The sequence below is a fragment of the Macrotis lagotis genome, chromosome 2, assembly GCF_037893015.1.
Source record: "Macrotis lagotis isolate mMagLag1 chromosome 2, bilby.v1.9.chrom.fasta, whole genome shotgun sequence".
Classification (NCBI taxonomy): domain Eukaryota; kingdom Metazoa; phylum Chordata; class Mammalia; order Peramelemorphia; family Peramelidae; genus Macrotis; species Macrotis lagotis.
In genome coordinates this window covers 92,583,225-92,601,918 of record NC_133659.1, presented here as the reverse complement: position 1 = coordinate 92,601,918, position 18,694 = coordinate 92,583,225, and the positions used below count along the sequence as shown (strand labels likewise).

Below are 18,694 nucleotides of genomic sequence, written 5' to 3'. Positions count from 1 at the left end.
ATCAAAATTCCAAAAAAAATTACTTTAATGAGTTAGAAAAAGTTGCAAGTAAATTCACATAGAGAAATCAAAAGGCAAGAATTTCCAGGGATTAAATGAAAAAAAGTGCAAAAGAAGGTGGCATAGCCCTACCTGATCTAAAATTATTTTATAAAGCATCTGTCATGAAAATTGTCTGGTATTGCCTAAGAAATAAAGTGGTGGACCACTGGAATAGATTAGGTGCAATAAGAGGAAATGATTATAGTAATATGCTGATTGATAAAGCTGAAAACTCCATCAATTGGGATAAAAACTGTAGGAAAATAAAAAGCCAGTATGGAAGAGGCTTAGCTTAGACCACCACATCTCATCCCATACCAAGATAAGATCCCAATGAATACTGGAGTCAGACATAAAAAACAATATTATAAGTAAACTAGAAGATCAAGGAGTAATTTGCCTCTCAGATCTATGGAAAGTGTAGCAGTTTATGACCATGGAAGAAATGGAGAACATCACTAAAAACAAGCTAGATGATTTTGATTACATTAAATTAAAACTTTTTTGCACAAAGCCACTGTAACTAAGATCAAAAGAAATGTAGTAAACTGGGATATAATCTGTACAACTAATATTTCTGACAAAGGATACATTTCTAAAGTATACAGAGAACTTATTCAATTTTTTTTAAAAAGTCATTCCCCAATTGACAAATGGTCAAATGACATGCAAAGATAATTTACAGATGAGGAGATCAAAACAATCCATAGTCATATGGAAAATTGCTCTAAATCACTACTTTATTAGAGAAATGCAAATTAAAGCTTCTTTGAGGTACCACCTCACACCTCTCAGACTGGCCATTTTGATCAGAAAGAACAATGATCACTAATGGAAGGATTGTGGGAAATCTGGGACACAATTTCATTGTTGGTGGAGATGGGAACTCATCCAAACTTTCTGGAGTGAAATCTGGAACTACACTCAAAGGGCAACAAAAATGTGCATACCCTTTGATCCAGCAATACCACTACTTGGTCTATGCCCTGAAGAGATGATGAAAAAGGGCAGAAACATCACTTGTATTAATTATTCATAGAAGCCCTTTATGTGGTGGCAAAGAATTGGAAATCAAGTAAATGTCCTTCAATTAGGGAATGGCTTAACAAACTGTGGTATATGTATGTGATGGAACACTATTGTTCTATTAGAAACCAGGAGGGATGGGAATTCAGGGAAACCTGAAGGGATTTGCATGAGCTAATGTTGAGTGAGGTGAGCAGAACCAGAAAAACGCTGTACACCCTAAGAACAACATGATCAATCTTGATGGACTCCCTCATTTCATCAGAACAAAAAACAGGGACAATTTGGGACTGTCTGCAATGGAGAATAACATTTGTATCCAGAGAAAGAACTGTGAAATTTGAGCAAAGATCAAGGACTATTACCTTTAATTTAGAAAAAAAACTGATATCTTACTATCTCTTATACTTTATGTTTCTCCCTTAAGGATATGATTTCTCTCTCATCACATTCTATTTGGATCAATGTTTACCAATGAAACAATGTAAAGACTGGCAAATTTTCTTCTGTGAGGGTGGCAGGAGGGAAGTAAGATTGGGGGAAAATTGTAAAACTCAAACTAAAGAAAATCTTTATAATTCTGAAAAAGGGAAGCCATTTTCAATGGTAAATTTGTATCTATTTCTAGTGTTGATTTGATAATCATCCAAGGAATTTATTTGATATGTGTGTATGTATTTTAGAGAAACCTCAAGAAATTTAAAATGAGAAGGAAAAAAGCATACTTCATTCTGTTCCATAAGCTCTATCTCTGGGATGGATTACATTCTTTATAATAAGTGCATTGGAGAAGTTGCTTCAATGATTTTTCCCTGCAATTGCTATTACTAGCTGTATTTCAATCCATCCTATTCCTCCCCTCCCTCCCCTCCCCCCTCTCTCCTTTCACTCTGTACCTCCTTGTATGTATCTCACTTCCCCCAGGATCTTCCTTTTTGTAACCTATACTGCCTCCCCTCCCCTCTCCCTGAACCCTTTCTCCCATCCCTTTCCTCTCCTTTTTTCCTCTAGGTTAAGAAAATTTTCTGTCCTAATGACTTTCTCTCTGAATCACTTCCCATTAGAATGAAATCTCACTAATCCCCCCCTTCACTTTCCCTCCTCTACTCCACTGCAAAAAAACATTTTTCTTGCCTCTTTGACATGAAATAGCTTAGTACATTATACCTCTCCTTTCCATTTCTCCCAGTATATTCCTTTTCAACTCATTAACTCCATCTGTAAAATATATTATACCTTCATATTCTGATCTCTCCTATTCCCTGTCTACATATATTCTTTCTAACTACTCTAATAAATGAAAAGGTTCATGAGTTATCACTATCATCTACTCATACAAGAATAAAACATTTCAACATAATCAAATCCCTCATAATTTGCCCTTCCAGTCTACCCTCTCTATACTTCATCTAAGTCCCGTACTTGAAGATTAAACCTTCTGTTCAGCTCTGGATTTTTCAACAGGAAAGTTGAAAGTCCCCTATTAGGGTGTAGCTAGGTGGTGCTGAGGATAGAGCCCAAACCCCAGAGTCAGGATGACCTGAGTTCAAATCCAGCCTCAGGCACTAAATAAATACCTAACTCCCCATTGCCTTTTAAAAACCAAAATAAGACAGCCCCCTATTTCATTGAATGTCCCTGTTTTCTCCTGAAAATGATGTTCATTGTTGCTGGTTAGTTGATTCTCAGTTTAATTCAAGCTCTTTTGCCTTCTGGAATATCATATTCCAAGCCCTATTAGCTCTTAATGTAGATGCTGCTAAATCCTGTGTAACTAAATCCTTGTAACTCTAGTTCCAATTGTTTCTTTCAGACTACATATTTTCTCCTTGACTGGGGACTTCTGGAATTTTGCTATAATATTCCTTGAAGCTTTGAAGGATTTCTTTCAGGAGATGATCAGGGGATTCTCTCAATTTTTATTTTACCCTCTGCTTCTAGGATCTTAGGGAAATTTTGCTGGATTATTTCTTTCTTAAAAAATTTGAATTATTTTATTAATTAAAGATATCAGAAGCTGTTTATTTTTTCTTCTCCACATCTTGCTCTGCAATCTCCTTGGATTGCTTTGCCCAGATTCCAGAGACAGGCATTGACTCTGACCATATGAAGTCTGACAAATGCTTTTAAATTCTTATCTTCTGTAATGACATGAGGTTTCTCTTTCTTGTAAATATTTCTGATGGGCATAACTGATCTTGTCAGGTGAATTGCCAACTTGATTTCTTCAGTAGAACTGTCAGCCTTCTTGGGTGCAGATGGTTTCCTTGGGAAGAGAATCAGTTTGGAATTATATTCTTTCAATCATTGCACTTCTGCCTGAAGAGGCTCTATAGACTTATTTTAGTGACAAGGGTCTACAGAAATACCAATGATCTGGGCCACTTTTTTATGGATTCTCACCTCCCAGAGCTCTTCTAAGCTGAAGCCTTTACCATCCCATACTTTGGATTTGGTATCTGACAGTGGGGTATCTTACAATGGGTCAGATAGGACCAGATATAGCATGAGGAGCAATTTGACAGGCTTTTGCTAGATGGACCTTCTGCCTTCTGATCTTCCTGGTTGACTGATTAAACAATATGATGACTTGTTTTTACCAGTCTTTGTAAAAATGGGTCTTAAGAAGCATGCCATATTTCAGTGCCATGGCTACATAATACCCTCCTCAGAAACACCTCAGCCAAGCAGAAAGACAGATTATTTCTTGAAAAATGAAGTCAAGGGTCTTTCCTGATCATCACATTCAGGTAGCCCAATGATTTTTAAATTATATCTTCTGGATCAGTTTTACAGGTGAATTTTTCACATTTCATATTTTCTTCTAGTTTTTTTCATTCGTTTTGTTTTGTTTTATTATTTTTGATTTCTCACAAAGTCATCACTTGCCCTTAGCTCCATTCTACATTTGAAGTAATTATTTTCCTCAGAGAACTTTTTTAATCTCCTTTTCCATCTGACTAACTCTATGTTTTGAGGCATACTTCTCCTCCTTGATTTTTGAACTGCTTTTTCCATTTGTCTTAAACTGGTTTTTGTGTAGATATTTTTTGCATTATTTTTCGGTATGTCCTTCAGCAAGCTGAAGACTTGATTTTCATTATTTTTCTGCATTGCTCTCATTTCTCATCTCATCTTTTCTTCAACCTCCTGTTCTTGATTTTAAAATTTTTTTGAGTTCTACCATAGCTTGAGACCAATTCTTATTTGTATCAAAGCTTTGTATATGGAAAGTTCAACTTGTCATCTTCTGAGTGTGTATTTGGATCCTCTATGGGACCAAAGAAATTTGCTATTGTCAGATTCTTTCTCTTCTGTTGCTTGCTCATTTCTCCAGTCTATGATTTGATTTTCACTTTTTTTAAGTAGGATTCTGCTTCCATGATTGAAGATCCACTTTCCTAAGCTTTTGAGGATTTTGGGGACATTCTTGTCCCCCCCCACAGAGATTTCAATTGCTTCAAAGTTTTTCAAGAGTCTGAGTGGTCTTCTGACCTGTGCTCTGGTATGTGGATGACATCAGGATCTCCTCTCTGACCTACAACCATGAGGAGGGGCCCTCCATTAAGGCAGAAGAGGGCCCCAGACTGTGAGCTGAATGTGAATATGGGCAAAGCATTACAGGCTTGTCTCAGGAATAATGGTGAGACCCCTGCAGGCTCCCCTATTCTCTTACTGTCCGTGGGCTGAAAATTTGGGAAACAATAGTTGGGTTGTTCCACAGGTGCGGTTCTGGTTCCTAGGCTTGGGTTATGCTGAGGTCTGTCTGGCATGGGCTCTGCACTTACTCTGATGTGGCTGTTTCCCCACTGACCTGCCAAGTTGTTCTTGACAATCCCTGAGCTGAGAGGTCTGAAAACCATACTGCTTCCAGGGGACCCAAGTGTCCCCAAAGATCTAAGAATCTTCCAGGTTATTCCTGGTAGGCTAGAACAGGTTCACCCTGGCATGTTGTAGCTCCATTTATGCTGCAGACATTTCCAGTCCCAGTGGAACAGACCCTTCCCTTCGATCTTCCAAGTTGTCTTGGGTGGGAAAATTTTTTCAATCTTTCTATGTATTCCGTCACTCTGGAATTTGGCTAGCATCATAAATTTTTTTCTTAGGATTTTTTTTTTTTGCAAGGCAATGGGGTTAAAGTGGCTTGCCCAAGGCGACACAGCTAGGTAATTATTAAGTGTCTGAGGCCGGATTTGAACTCAGACCCTCCTGACTCCAGGGCCAGTGCTCTATCTACTGTGCAACCTAGCTGCCCCTTAGCTTCATAATTTTAAGATCTTTGGAGTGGACTGGGAGAGAGTTTCTGGGCATTCCTGCCTCCACTCTGCCACCCCTCAGGAATTTCTTTTCCAAGTCTGCAAGTAATGGCAAACTGGTGACTCTAATCATTGCTATTAACTTTCAGAAACTTTGATTACTTCAATGGAGAATAAATCATTGTAAATGGCACTGGAGAGAGTTACTCTCAAAGTTCTTGGATGTAGTTCTCTATCTGTGGTAGTTCACTGGTAGTTGCCTTTTTCTTTTTTTATATTTTATTTTATTTTATTTTTTAATTCTCATTTTTTTTACATTAATAAAATATTCTTGTTTAAGAGTACACAAAATACCCTCCCCCCCATGAATATAGACTTGCTTGGGCAATAAAATAAAGGGGAGAGAAAAAAAATTAAAATTAAAAAAAATAATAGTAATAATTGTAGCACCAGCCCTGGAGCCATGAGCACCCGAGCCCACATCCAGCCCCGTAGATCCAACAATCACCCAGCCATGTGACATGCAAGCCACCCGATCCCCACTGCATTGCAAAAACCAAAAAGAAGGAAAAAAAGACCCAAAATAAAATAAAATAGTAATCATGGTAAGGGTGGCTGGGTGGCAGACAGATTATTGGCCCCTGAGGCAGGAGCACCCAGGTCCAAATCTGGCCTCAGACACCCAAAGATCACCTTGCTATGTGGCCGCAGGCAGGCCACCCAGCCCCATTTGCCCTGCACCCTCCCCCAAATAATAATAGTAAAAATGTGCTTCAGTCTTTGTTCCAACACCAACAACTCTGTCATGGGTGCATCGCATTCTTTATGGTAAGTCCATCTCAAAAGTTACTTCCATATTTTTCCAATGTTGCCATTGCTGATCGCAAATCCCCCTTTTCTTATTTCTCCACTACCACATACTTTATTTTCTCTCTCCTTTCACTCTGAATCTGCTGTAGGGGCGCTGAGTGGTGCAGCAGACAGATCCCTGGTGCCAAGAAGCCCTGAGCCCCCATACCACCCCTTAGGACCAGCATCCACCTGGCCCTATGGTCCTGGACATGCCTTCCAATCCCAGCTCCTTGCAAGAAGTAAAAAAGAAAATGTGTTATATCTGACCACTCTCCACCCAGGGTCCATCCTGTCCTCCTTTATTCACATCCCCACACCTTCCCCCTGCTCCCCTCCTCCTTTTTACTCCAAATTCCTATACCCATTTGAGTATATATGCTGTTTCCTCTCCTAGCCACCTCTGATGAGAGCAAAGGTTCCATCATTCCCCCTTGCCATTGTAATAAAAAAAATCTTATTATATGAAATATCTTGGCCTATTCCCCCTCTCCTTTTTCTTTCTCCCATTACATTTCCCTTTTTTTCTATTGACTCTATTTGTACACCATATTTTATCTTCAAATTCAACTTTCTCCTGTGCTTCAACTATAAAAGCTCCCTCTACCTGCTCTATTAACTGAGAAGGTTCATATGAGTTTTATCAGTGTCACTTTTCTATGCAGGAAAACATGCACTTCATCATCATTAAGTCCCTCATATTTTCCCCCTCTCCTCCAATCTCTATGCTTCACCTGAGTCCTGTATCTGAAGATCAAACCTTATGTTCAGCTCTGGCCATTCCAAAAGGAACATTTGAAATTCTCCTGGTTCATTGAAAGTCCATCTTTTTTCCCTGGAAGAGGACATTCAGGCTTGCTTGGTAGTTCATTATTGGCTGCATTCTAAGCTCTTTTGCCTTCTGGTATATTATATTCCAAGCCGTATGAGCTTCCAATATAGTTGCTGCTAAGTCCTGTATGATCCTGACTGCAGCTCCATTATATTTGAACTGTGTCCTTCTGGCTGCTTGTAATATTTTCTCTTTTACTTGGGAGTTCTGAAACTTGGCTATAGTATTCCTAGGGACTGGTTTTTTGGGATCTCTTTCTCAGGGCGATCGGTGGATTCTCTCCATTTCTAGTTTGCCCTCTGCTTCTAGGATATCAGGGCAATTTTCCCATAGTAATTCTTTGAAAATGATGTCAAGGCTCTTTTCCTGATCATGACTTTCAGGTATTCCAATAATTTTTAAATTATCTTTCCTAAGTCTGTTTTCCATATCAGTTGTTTTTTTCAATGAGATATTTCACATTTTCGTCTAATTTTTCATTTTTTTGGTTTTGAAGTAATGATTGCTGATTTCTAGTAAATTCATCAATCTCCCTGAATTCTCTTCTTTATCTGAAGGATTTGTTCCCCTCACAGAGTTTTCTTATCTCTTTTTCCATCTGGCCAATTTTGCTTTTTAAGGCATTCTTCTCCTCAATAACTTTTTGAACTGTTTTTATCCATTTGACCAAAGCTGGTTTTATTTTTCTTCAGCATTTTTTTTGGATTTCCTTGACTAAGCTGCTGACTTCATTTTCATGTTTTTCCTGCATCTCTCTCCTTTCTTTTCCCAGTTTTTCTTCCAACTCCCTCATTTGATTTTCAAAGTCTTTCTTGAACTCTGTCATAGCCTGAGCCCAATTTCTGTTTTTCTTGGAGTCTTTAGCTGAAGGAGCCTGTGCTTCCTCATCTTCAGATTGAGTATTTTGATCCTTCTTGGGCTCATCTGAAAAATATTTCTCAATGGTCTTCCTCTTGTTTCTTTGCTTGCTCATTTTCCCAGCCTGGGCCTGGTTTTGGGGTGTTTCCTGAACTTTTGGGACACTCCCACAAGGGTCTCAGTGTGTGAGGGTTTGTCCTCCCTCCTGGTCTGTGAATGACCAGAAGCACCCCCCTCTGCCACGGGGCTGAGGTGGGAGGGGCCCTGCTGCTCTAAGGGGGGGACCTATACTGGGATCAGGATCTGAATGTGGTCAGAGCCCCAGAGTCCTGTTCCAGGGGCAGAGGACAGAGATCTGCAGTCTCTCTTCACTCCCCTCCCTCAGCTCAATGGGTTCATGCCCTGGGGGCTGCTGCTTAGCTGCTTGGCCTGCTTCTGTTTCTGGATCTGGGCTGCAGAAAGACCAAGCTGCTGGGTGTGCCCTGAGGGCTGGACTCCAAGTGCTGGCAGAGGTCCCCCGCTGTTCCCCCATTTTGTGCCTGGTGCTCCCCTGGGCGCAGCTCAGGAGACTTCCCCGCTGTTGGTAGCCACGGCACCCAGCACCCTGGGGCTGCCTCCAGGAGGCTGAAGTTCTGTTGCTCTGGTGGGCCACCGCTTTGGTGGGCTGCCCCTCCGACCCCAGGGAGCAGAGCCTTTCTGCTCTTTTCCAGGTTACCTTGAGTAGGAGAACTGCCTCAATGGGTCCCTTTGTGGGTTCTGTCTCTCGAAAGTTTAGTTAGAGTCCTTAGTTTCAAGTTTTATCACAGAGCGCCTAAGACTGGATCACTTCTTGTAGCCATCGTGGCTCCTGGTAGTTGCCTTTTTTTCCAAGCCCCTTTCATCTCAACCTCAGGGCATCTTATCACATCCAAAAGAGCATCCAAATGACCGCCTTACCTGTAGCATTAATGGCTGTGGATCAGCAATAGGTGGTGGTGATTATGATGATAGTAGCGATTGTCCTTCATGCCCAGAGGATGAAAATGACATAACTATGCTGATTTAATATTATAATGATTTCAAAAAAATTAAAAATTAAAAAAATTACAATGAATTCTAATATCGCTGATCAGACCAATACAAGCTCAGAAGGTTCTACTGCAGATGGGATACAAATAGTCTACAATGAATATTTGAAGTGAAGATGTTTCTAAACTTACACATCTCAAGTAGTGGTGGTGGCAAGAGACTTACCACTGTAGTAGCTTTGTAGAGTTATTTCTCCACAAGAATTTTTCCCCTGGATGATGGATAACAGGCAAAGCTGGAAGAAAAGAAAGATTAATTTGTGTTCCTATATTGAGGTAGCTTCCTGTTGCTAATTGAGAAAAGCTTCTTTAGTTCAAAACTGAGTTGTGCCTTGATAGAAAAGTGAATTTCCAATAACTCTGAGGCAAAAGTATGATGTAGACTAGGACTTTCCCACCTCACTTTTAAAGGTTTTTATTGAAACAATAGACAATATATTTTGATTTACCATTTTACTCTAAGCTCTGCAGTAGCTTGACTTCCTTTAACTAAAGCAGTTAATAAACTCACAGTGGTCCACATAAAGTCACACTACTGGCTGCATGTGAAGAATGAGATACATTTTTGATATCCCTGATGTAGGCTTCAACACAAAAGAAAGGAAAACAACAGAGCTGCATATTCTAAGATACAAATGTTCTGAGGTCCCTACTCTGGTCATCCTATTCTCCTTTTCCAGAAGAGAGAGTAGCAGGAATCAAATTTGCCCATCAGTTCTGTGAAGGGTCAATCACAGGAAACCCAACAACCTGGAAGTTTTACTCTTTATTTTCTCTTCAGGGTCTACCTGGCTGACAGAGGACCAAGTAGCTACAACAATTTGTCTTGTTTTTGTCTCTATTTTAGTCTCAGTTTTGCTGGCAGCCCATAAAGACTCCCTTGAAGAAACTATATTCAGATTTTCAGAATGAAATTCAATTTAATTATAACATAATTGTAGGAATACTGCTATCTTGTTTTAAGGGTGAAGACTAAGAAATTACTTGCAGGGGTGGCTAGGTGGTGCAGTGGATAAAGCACCAGCCAGTTAGGAGTACCTGGGTTCAAATCTGGTCTCAGACACTTAATAATTACCTATCTGTGTGGACTTGGGCAAGCCACTTATAACCCCATTTACCTTGCAAAAACCTAAAAAAAATTACAGAGATTTGTATGTTTATTTTGAATTAGAAATTGTCCTCTAAACCTTTACTAGTCCTCCATATAATTTGTTATCTTTTATTAGCAAACAAATTATGTCTTATTCATTTGGTTTCAGTTTATCAAAAAATAATAAGAAGAATGTTTGTCCTTTATTTTTGAAGATGGCCATACACCAGGGAAGTGATACTATGACAAATACATGAATTGAATTTGAGTGGGGGAGTGCCGAGATAAGTCACCAGTCTCACTTTCTCCTCCAGAGTCATTTGGGTATAGGGCCCAGACATGTATCAGGATGATTGGAGATAAGAGACAATCAAGGTTAAGTGACTTGCCCAAGATGACGAAACTAGTAAATATCCTCCCAACTTTTGAGTCAGCACTCTATCTACCTAACAATCTAGCTGCAGTTTGTCAAATGGTGTCTTGTCCATTAACTAATATATTTAAATCAGCAGTGTTTTTTTTTTAACACATTTTCTGAAAAGGTGTAGATTGGGACTTCTAATGTAATGTTTCTTTTAGCTACATCAAACAGATCTTTAAAAACCTGTTCCTCCATTATGGTCTCTAATTTTTGGTTCAGATAAGCATTAGAACTTGTATTTTTCTTTCATAAACTAATTCCTAAATAATATTTATTTAGCTTCTGTTTTTATCTGCAAGGTCTTCATCTTCAATATGGAATACCTTTTGAGTCAATTTCTGGTGAGATCTATATAATATTCTATGTGCTGTAAAAATTTATCATTTTTATAATAAGCTTTCCTCTAGTTAAATTCCATGTATTGGATACTTTGCATTACTTTCTAACAGTTTTTAACCCTGATACTTGCTGTAAAGTGTTTGGATAAGGCATAATCAGGACTGTACAATGGCATGGATAAATTTTTTAAATGATAGTTAATAAGTAACCATTATCTTTATTTTTCTTGGTTTATCAAATTAAAAATTGGATTATAAAAAGTATTTCAGCAAAGATAGTGTGGAAATGAATCATTAAATGAAATAACTTCTTAGAGTTATCTTGTGTTTTCTCTGTTTCTATTCATACATATATATATATACATATATATTATATATACAGAGGTACAATTTAATTGTACACACATATTTGTATATATATATATATATATTCTACATATCTATATTTAAAGATAAATTTAAGGAGACATAGCAAGTTATAACTCTATATGTATATTCTGAGGTCTACATTCATAATTCTATCTATCTATCTATCTATCTATCTATCTATCTATCTATATCTGCCTGTCTGTCTGCCTATCTCTCTAGTTACCTTTCAATATATCTTTTTCTATCTGTCCAGACTTGTGATTTCACAACTGTGAAAAAATTATCTACACTGATGAAAATTATCTCAGAGTATTTTGAAAATTAAGAGGTTAATATTCTCCACAGCTTGTACTTGAATCCAACTTCTCTTGGCCTACAAATTTAGGTCATTGTTCTCTCAGTTACAATATTAAATCGGAAAATATAAAACAGGAAGCATAAATTCAAAGTACCATTGTGAATAGAGTCCCTAAATTGCTTGTGTGTTGACTGTTTCTTTGTTTCTCTCATTGACTCATAGGATCATAGACTTAAAGCTGAAGATGACCTCAGATGTTACTCAATCCAAGTCTTTTTTACATGTAGATAAGCAAATAGAGTCATAAGGAGGTTAAGTCATTTACTCAAGGTTGAACAGTTAGCAAATGTAAAAGGCAGGATTCAAGCATCATGGTTTTCTGATTCCAGATCTGGTGAACTTTCAATTTTATTTAGCCCATCCCGAGGCACGATGGCTCAATGTGATACAAATTAGTTATGCATTAAATTGCTGTCTCAGTCAATCTCTCTTCTACACAGAACATTAAAACTTGGATCACACAAAATGCAGTTTAATAATACAGTTTCCAATTCAATTTACATATCACTGTATCCTAGAAGACATTACTATTTTTAATATTAGCAAATAGGTAGAACATGTCATCTAAATAAAAATTATATCATTTATCCCTGCAAAGAATGAAATAGTCATGGTTAGAATTTATAATCAATTTAGAGATTAATTATAACATTTTAAGGAGAAAAGAAATTTAGGAGAATACATTGGTATAATTATTTTGTTTTCATATGAAATTTCACCCTCAAATGAGCCATTTCTTTTATAATGGATCTGCAGTTTTATATACTGTGTCTTATAAGATATATTAAAAACCTAAATGACTTGGGTTTGCAGAGGCATACCTTTGAAACAATTATGTGAATTAGGCTGGTCAATTTAGTGGAAGCAGGAAAATTTCAATTTTTAAATTTTTCTTTTTATATTTTCTAGGTACAGAAGTCTAAAAGTCACTCAACCTCTTGAAACTCAATTTCTTCATCTATAAAATATAGGTAATAACTACAGTTCTGTCTCACAAGATGATTATAGATAGGAGATGAAACTAATTTAAAGTGTTTTTTAGATATTTTTATTATTCAGAATAGTAATAGATAACTTTTTAAAGCACATACTATGTCAAAGGAATTATGATGTGTCTTACAAGTATTACATTAATAATACATGTTGAGTTGCTAATAATGTCTGATCGTGTTAGCCATTTTACATTCAAGGAAACTAAGGCAAAAATATGTCACATTAACTTGCTCAAAGTCTCATAGCAAGAAAATATTTGAGGCCAGATTGATCTTAGGTCTTTCTTCCCAGTCTTTAGCACAGTGCTTGATCCATATTAGGTATTTAATAAATCTCTTTTTTGATTGATTAATTGATTGATATTTTTCTTTCCAGACACAATACTCTATCTACTATGTCACTTATCCCCTATTCATTTCTAAACCAAAGGAAAATAATTATTTTTGTTATTTATTAGTATAGGAAACTCCCAGGTGATGAAATATACTCTACCAGAACACGTTATGACCCTCTCTGTAATTTATAGTCTATAGTCTATACATAAGTGACTTGTCATGTTAGAAGCAGTGGTTGAACCCAGGTCTTCTGGAATCTAAGGCAACTCTCCTTTCAGTTCTGCTTTCATACAATCCTAATTATTGTTAAAATTCAATCGTGATGTTATTTTCTATATCTCATATATAAATTATAAGCTTCAACTCTTTTCTTACCAAGGGCTACTCTGTTTTCACTGGTTGTAATTTTATATACATACATACATATATATATATATATATATATATATATATATATATATATATATATATATATGTATAATCTGAAACACTTTTCCTTAGTTGACATTAATTACAGTCTTCATGTTGCCACAGGAAACATGGTGTTTCTGTATCACAGTACAAAGGTCAATTTTCTCTGGTTGTTAAAAAAAAAAAAGGGTGTTCTTTTGAGCCAGAAATGAATTATGTATACATCTTATGAGACTAAGAATGAAGATACATTCTAAATCCTTCTAAGGATTTGTGATTTCCAGATGAATAATCAGTCTACTAATGTCAAATTTGAGCATATCATGAACATGATTGTATTGTCAATCACTATTATTAGCATTCATTTTTTTTCCATTAAGACATCCTCACCCTGGTAACATAATGACCCGAGATAGATGAAATAAGTAGAGGCATAATTCTGTATTCTTGAACTTTGCAAATGATTTGAACTTTCAAGAAGAAAAGTGCACGAAAATGTATTCATCATCACCACCATTATTGTTATTCAAAGTTGATTTGATTGACAAGGCTATTTCCAAAGCTGTCTTGTTTATACATTAGCTACTCTCATTTGTGACCTCTGGGGACAATGACTTGCAAAGTGAGGTGGCCAGAATAGGAATAGGAGTTGATTGTCTATAATAGCTCTCCTGACTTTGGCATCTCAAACAAAATGATACATAATTTTTCTACTTCAGGTATACCAGAGGTAAGCAAGACCTAAGAGGTTTGTGGATTTTATTTTCTTCCTGTGTGGCACCAGAGGGGAGTGCTATGAAGAATTTTTGTTTGACCCAAAACTTTTATTACCTAAGATGTCATTTATTTCAAAGGGTAAATTAATAGGTCTAAATATTTTTATTTCACAGTGTGACACATTATGAAAACATAATTGTAAGTATTGATTGTGCTTATAAAAAACAGAAACATGCTTTTAAAGAATTTTCAATCAATAAAACTAGCTATTAGGCTTAATAAATATTAGATAATTAGATTTTTATAGAACCATAGAAAATTAATAGTGGAAGAAATCTTGTATATTATCTAATCTAAGATTCTCATTTTGTAAATGAAGAAACTGAGGCCTGGTCAGATTGTGGAAAATATTTGCTTTTATTCATTACTATTTTTTTTGCAAGGCAATGGGTTGAGTAGCTTGCCCAAGGCCAAACAGCTAAGTAATTATTAAGTGTCCGAGGCTGGATTTGAACTCAGATCCTCCTGACTGCAGGGCCACTGCTCTATCTACTGCACCACCTAGCTGCCCCCTATTCATTACTTTTTAATAATTACTTTTCATGGAAAGAAATAACGTCGTTGATTTTAAGAAAGAGAGCCTCAGTTTGTTCTGTTACTCTTGGAAGGTTCACACCTAAATTCTTCCCCCTCAACCTTAAATTGAAAATAATCTTTTTTACTTGGGTGTCAGGAGTAGAATTATAATTTCTTGAATATAGCGAGTTCCTAATAAAGAATTTTCTCTGGGGCAGCTAAGTGGCACAGTGGATAGAACATGGCCCTGGAGTCAGGAGGACCTGAGTTGAAATCTGACCTCAGACACTTAATAATTGCTTAGCTATATGATCTTGGGGCAAGTCACTTAAATCTATTGCCTTAAATAAATATATTTTTTTTAAAAAGAATTTTCTCTATCAATGCAAACTTACACTTTCTCTTAAACTTATAAGAATTTCCTAAAGAACTCAGAAGTTAATGACCAACTTAGGATCACAAAATTAAAACACGTCTATTAGAAAAGAGACTTCTTAAACCCATATCTTTCTGGCAGTGATTCTACTCTGCCACCCTGCCTCTCATGGTCATATGACCTAGAATTATTTTTTTAAAAGGGTTATTAGAAATGATATGGGCATATGACCTAGAGTTTTTTAAAAAGGTCATTATAAAAAATTAGAGGAATAGGGATGAAGATTCCTCTACCTTAATCTTTAGTAATACAAATAAATTTAGGGAGAAGGAATACATTGATCTTTTTCCAATACATCACTGATTCTTTCTAAACAGATATGTCTAGACATATTTATTCATTCATTTCTTGTTATAAAAGAATTCAAAATCAAGAGGTGATGATCATTATATATGGAATTACTGAAACCAATAGTGGCATGTAAATTCAATAAAAATATTTCTTCATGAATATAATTAATATTAGAGCAGTTAGATGGCACAGTGGATACAGTAAGAGACCTGGAATCAGGATGACCCATAATTCTGAGTTCAAATTTGGCTTCAGACATTAGCTACACAACCCTAGGCAAGTTACTGAAAATTGTTTAATCCTCATTTTCCTCATTTGTAAAATGAACTGAAGGAGGAGATGACAAATCATTCCAGTTTCTTTGCCAAGAAAATCCCCAAGGGTTCACAAAAGTTGAACATGATTAAAAATGATTAAACAGGAAACAAATAATTTAAAAATAGTGTTGTAATGTTGTTATTATCTCATATTTGTTATTATTAGAATTATTAATATTGTAATGAATTCATGAAAGGAATTGATTCAGAGAAACCTGAGAAATCTGGTATGAGTTAATGCTAGAACTAAATAAGGTGAGCAGAATCAAAAGAACAATTTATATAATAAGCATAATATTGTAAAGAAAATTGCAATGACCAACTGTGACTCCAGAAGATTAATTCTTGACAGAGAAGTGATGAACTTAGGGATAGCATTAGTCTTGCATTTTAAGTCATAGATAATCTGTAGATATTTGTTTTTTTTCCTCTTAGTTTATACTAACTTGTGTAACATTTTTTTTTTACTTTTAGCAGAACAGAAGGGGGCAGGACTCTGTAAAAAAGGGGAAACTAATGATAGTGATCCTCAGAATTTAGGAAGAAATTAAAGAAAACATCAATGAGACATTTAAAAAAACAACTATAGAAATTAAGAGGTACAGAGGGCAATATAAATGAGATAGCTTTAGAACTGGTATGTTGAATTGACCATATACTTCTAAATTATTATTCATCATGAAACTTTTAGTTTCATATATAATTCTTTCTTTGTACTTTTCGTATGAAGATGCTCATTTTTTGGTAATTACTAAATTCAGAATAATTAAAATATTTTTAAATGAAAGTTAGCATTGTCATAATTATTTGCAAGTTGAAAAAATTTTGCAGGCTACTCTACCTCCATTTTATAAATTGGAATAGGGGAAGAAGGAAGGGAAATGGAAGGGAACAAGCATTTATTAGGTGTCTATTATGTACAGGAATTGTACTATATATTTTTTTCCTGAACCCATGTATTCTCAATAAAGAGCTCGCTACCTATACAGAACAGAATCATCTCTGCAATTTATAGTCTTGGAGACTTACATTTCTTGAAAGCATTGATATTGTGGCTTTATCCCAGAGCCAGTGTCTATCACAGAATAGTCTGAATTCAGGTATTCCTAGATCCAAGTTTATTTCTGGGATCCACTCCGTTATGGCATCCTGTCGCTCCACTTGTTTCTTAAAAGGTCTAAACTGTCAATAAAATATAATTAGTAAGGATTTAGTAAAACAATTTTAGCAACCACTAGTATAATTTCCTCACAGGAAATAAATGTGTGTCACACTTAATATTTGTTTTAGGAAAAGCTGGTACACAATCTACTTTCTTCTACCTTCTCTCTTAAGCCTTTTTTCCTTCCCAAATTTAACTCAAATGATCTATAAGAACATGTAGCATGAAAGTAGCTCAGAATTTGTGCAGCTCAGGTTTCCTTTGTGCTACTTATATTTTGTTTTGCACATAGAGTGCAATCCCCTCTCTCCTTTTTATTCCTAATATTGGCACACCACAATGGAGGGTCTTGTGCCAGAGTTTCACATGTCTCATAATCAATACAAAAATTCTTAAGAGAAACATTAAGAGTGTCCTTATACAATTTTTTTCTGACTACCAAGTACGTGCTTATCTTGTATGAATTCTTTGTAAATAGTCTTTTGGGTAAATGCAAATTTGTCAGTGGAACAACATGGTCAGTTCATTGGAGTTGTTTTCTGCAATAGAGTCTAAATGTTTGCCAGTTTATCTCTAAAGAGGACCTCAGTATTCAATATTTTATATAAAACCAACATAATTAGTCACTTCAAAGATGCAAAAAGCTAAATCCCTCTTTAGATATAAAACAAGTGTTATATATATTATACTTTAATTTCCTTTTTTGCTTGACTTTATTTATGCCAGAGTGCATTGGGTGAAAATAGGTATTCTATTTCAAATGAAGGGATCTTAAATATGTCTACTGTTAAGCCCAGAGGGAATTTCTTAATAAAAGAAAACCTGGATGGATGTGATAATATCTTTCCAGAAGGAAATAACATCAAGCAAAGGAAGCTAAAATGGAGAAGAAAAATGTAGATAAAGCAAAAGTGAAAAAAATATTGTTGAACCACAGCACTGATATAAAAAAATACTATATCTCTCTCAAAGAGAGAATTGCATGTTTTCTCTCTTTGTACCTTTATGCATTTTACACAGATACACACACAATATGACTATATATTTTAACTCAATAAAAATTGGTATTCAGTTTGACTTGTAAATTTCCTTTAGCTCATATATTTATTTTAGTTACTATCTTCATGTTTTATATAGATGAACTTACTTTTCATTATCCCCCCAAATAATAACTCTTTAATTTTGCCTACAAATTATATTTATTCTTCTGAAAGAATGGATTGGTATTTTTAGCATAATTGTTTTAGTTCTATTAGCAGGAAATTGTGATTCATTAAATTAATTCAGTATAAATGGATAGATTTATTACATAAAATAACCAATGGTCAGCATTTATTTTCTGAACAAAATAATTGTTTTACTGTCATTACATAGCATATTTCATTGCCTAAAAATTACATCAAATTTTCCAGTATCTCATATGAATAAAATCATTCACAAAAATATTAAATTGAATTTCCATATTAAAATGATTGCTTTTAAAAAGCATCAATATTAAAATTTCTGTTTTAATAATACTATAAACAGTGGAGGATCTGAAATATAAATTTTGTAGGGTTGCTTGTATGTTTATGTGTTTGCAATAATGATCATGATCATAAGATTAAAGACCAGATGCATGGACTGAGATATGTAACTTATAAAAGTCTTTCATGTCACATTTTTTACCAATTGGTCTGGGCAGGAAGGTAAGAAGCAATAATGAAGAAACAGACATTGAAAAGGACTAAGAGCACATGAGAATCTGCACTGGGGAAGAAGAAACCAACTGTAAATTGCTAAAATAGACTCAAAAAAGGGAAAGCAGCATAGGGGGTCTGTGCCTATTGTGTCAAGGCTGCTGAAAATGATAGAACAGTAGGATGCAATGGAAAAAACAGAAGCAACAATTCAGGACTAAAGAAAGAGTCAACAACACCTAAGAAGAGGAAGCAGATCATAAGAAGAATC

At 35.6% G+C, this 18,694-nt stretch overlaps 1 pseudogene; it reads right to left on the bottom strand.

Moving 5' to 3' along the window:
• Nucleotides 1–3,089: 3,089 nt before the first annotated feature.
• Nucleotides 3,090–3,718, bottom strand: LOC141511096 (large ribosomal subunit protein eL13-like; annotated as a pseudogene).
• Between the last annotated feature and the right edge of the window lie 14,976 nt (nucleotides 3,719–18,694).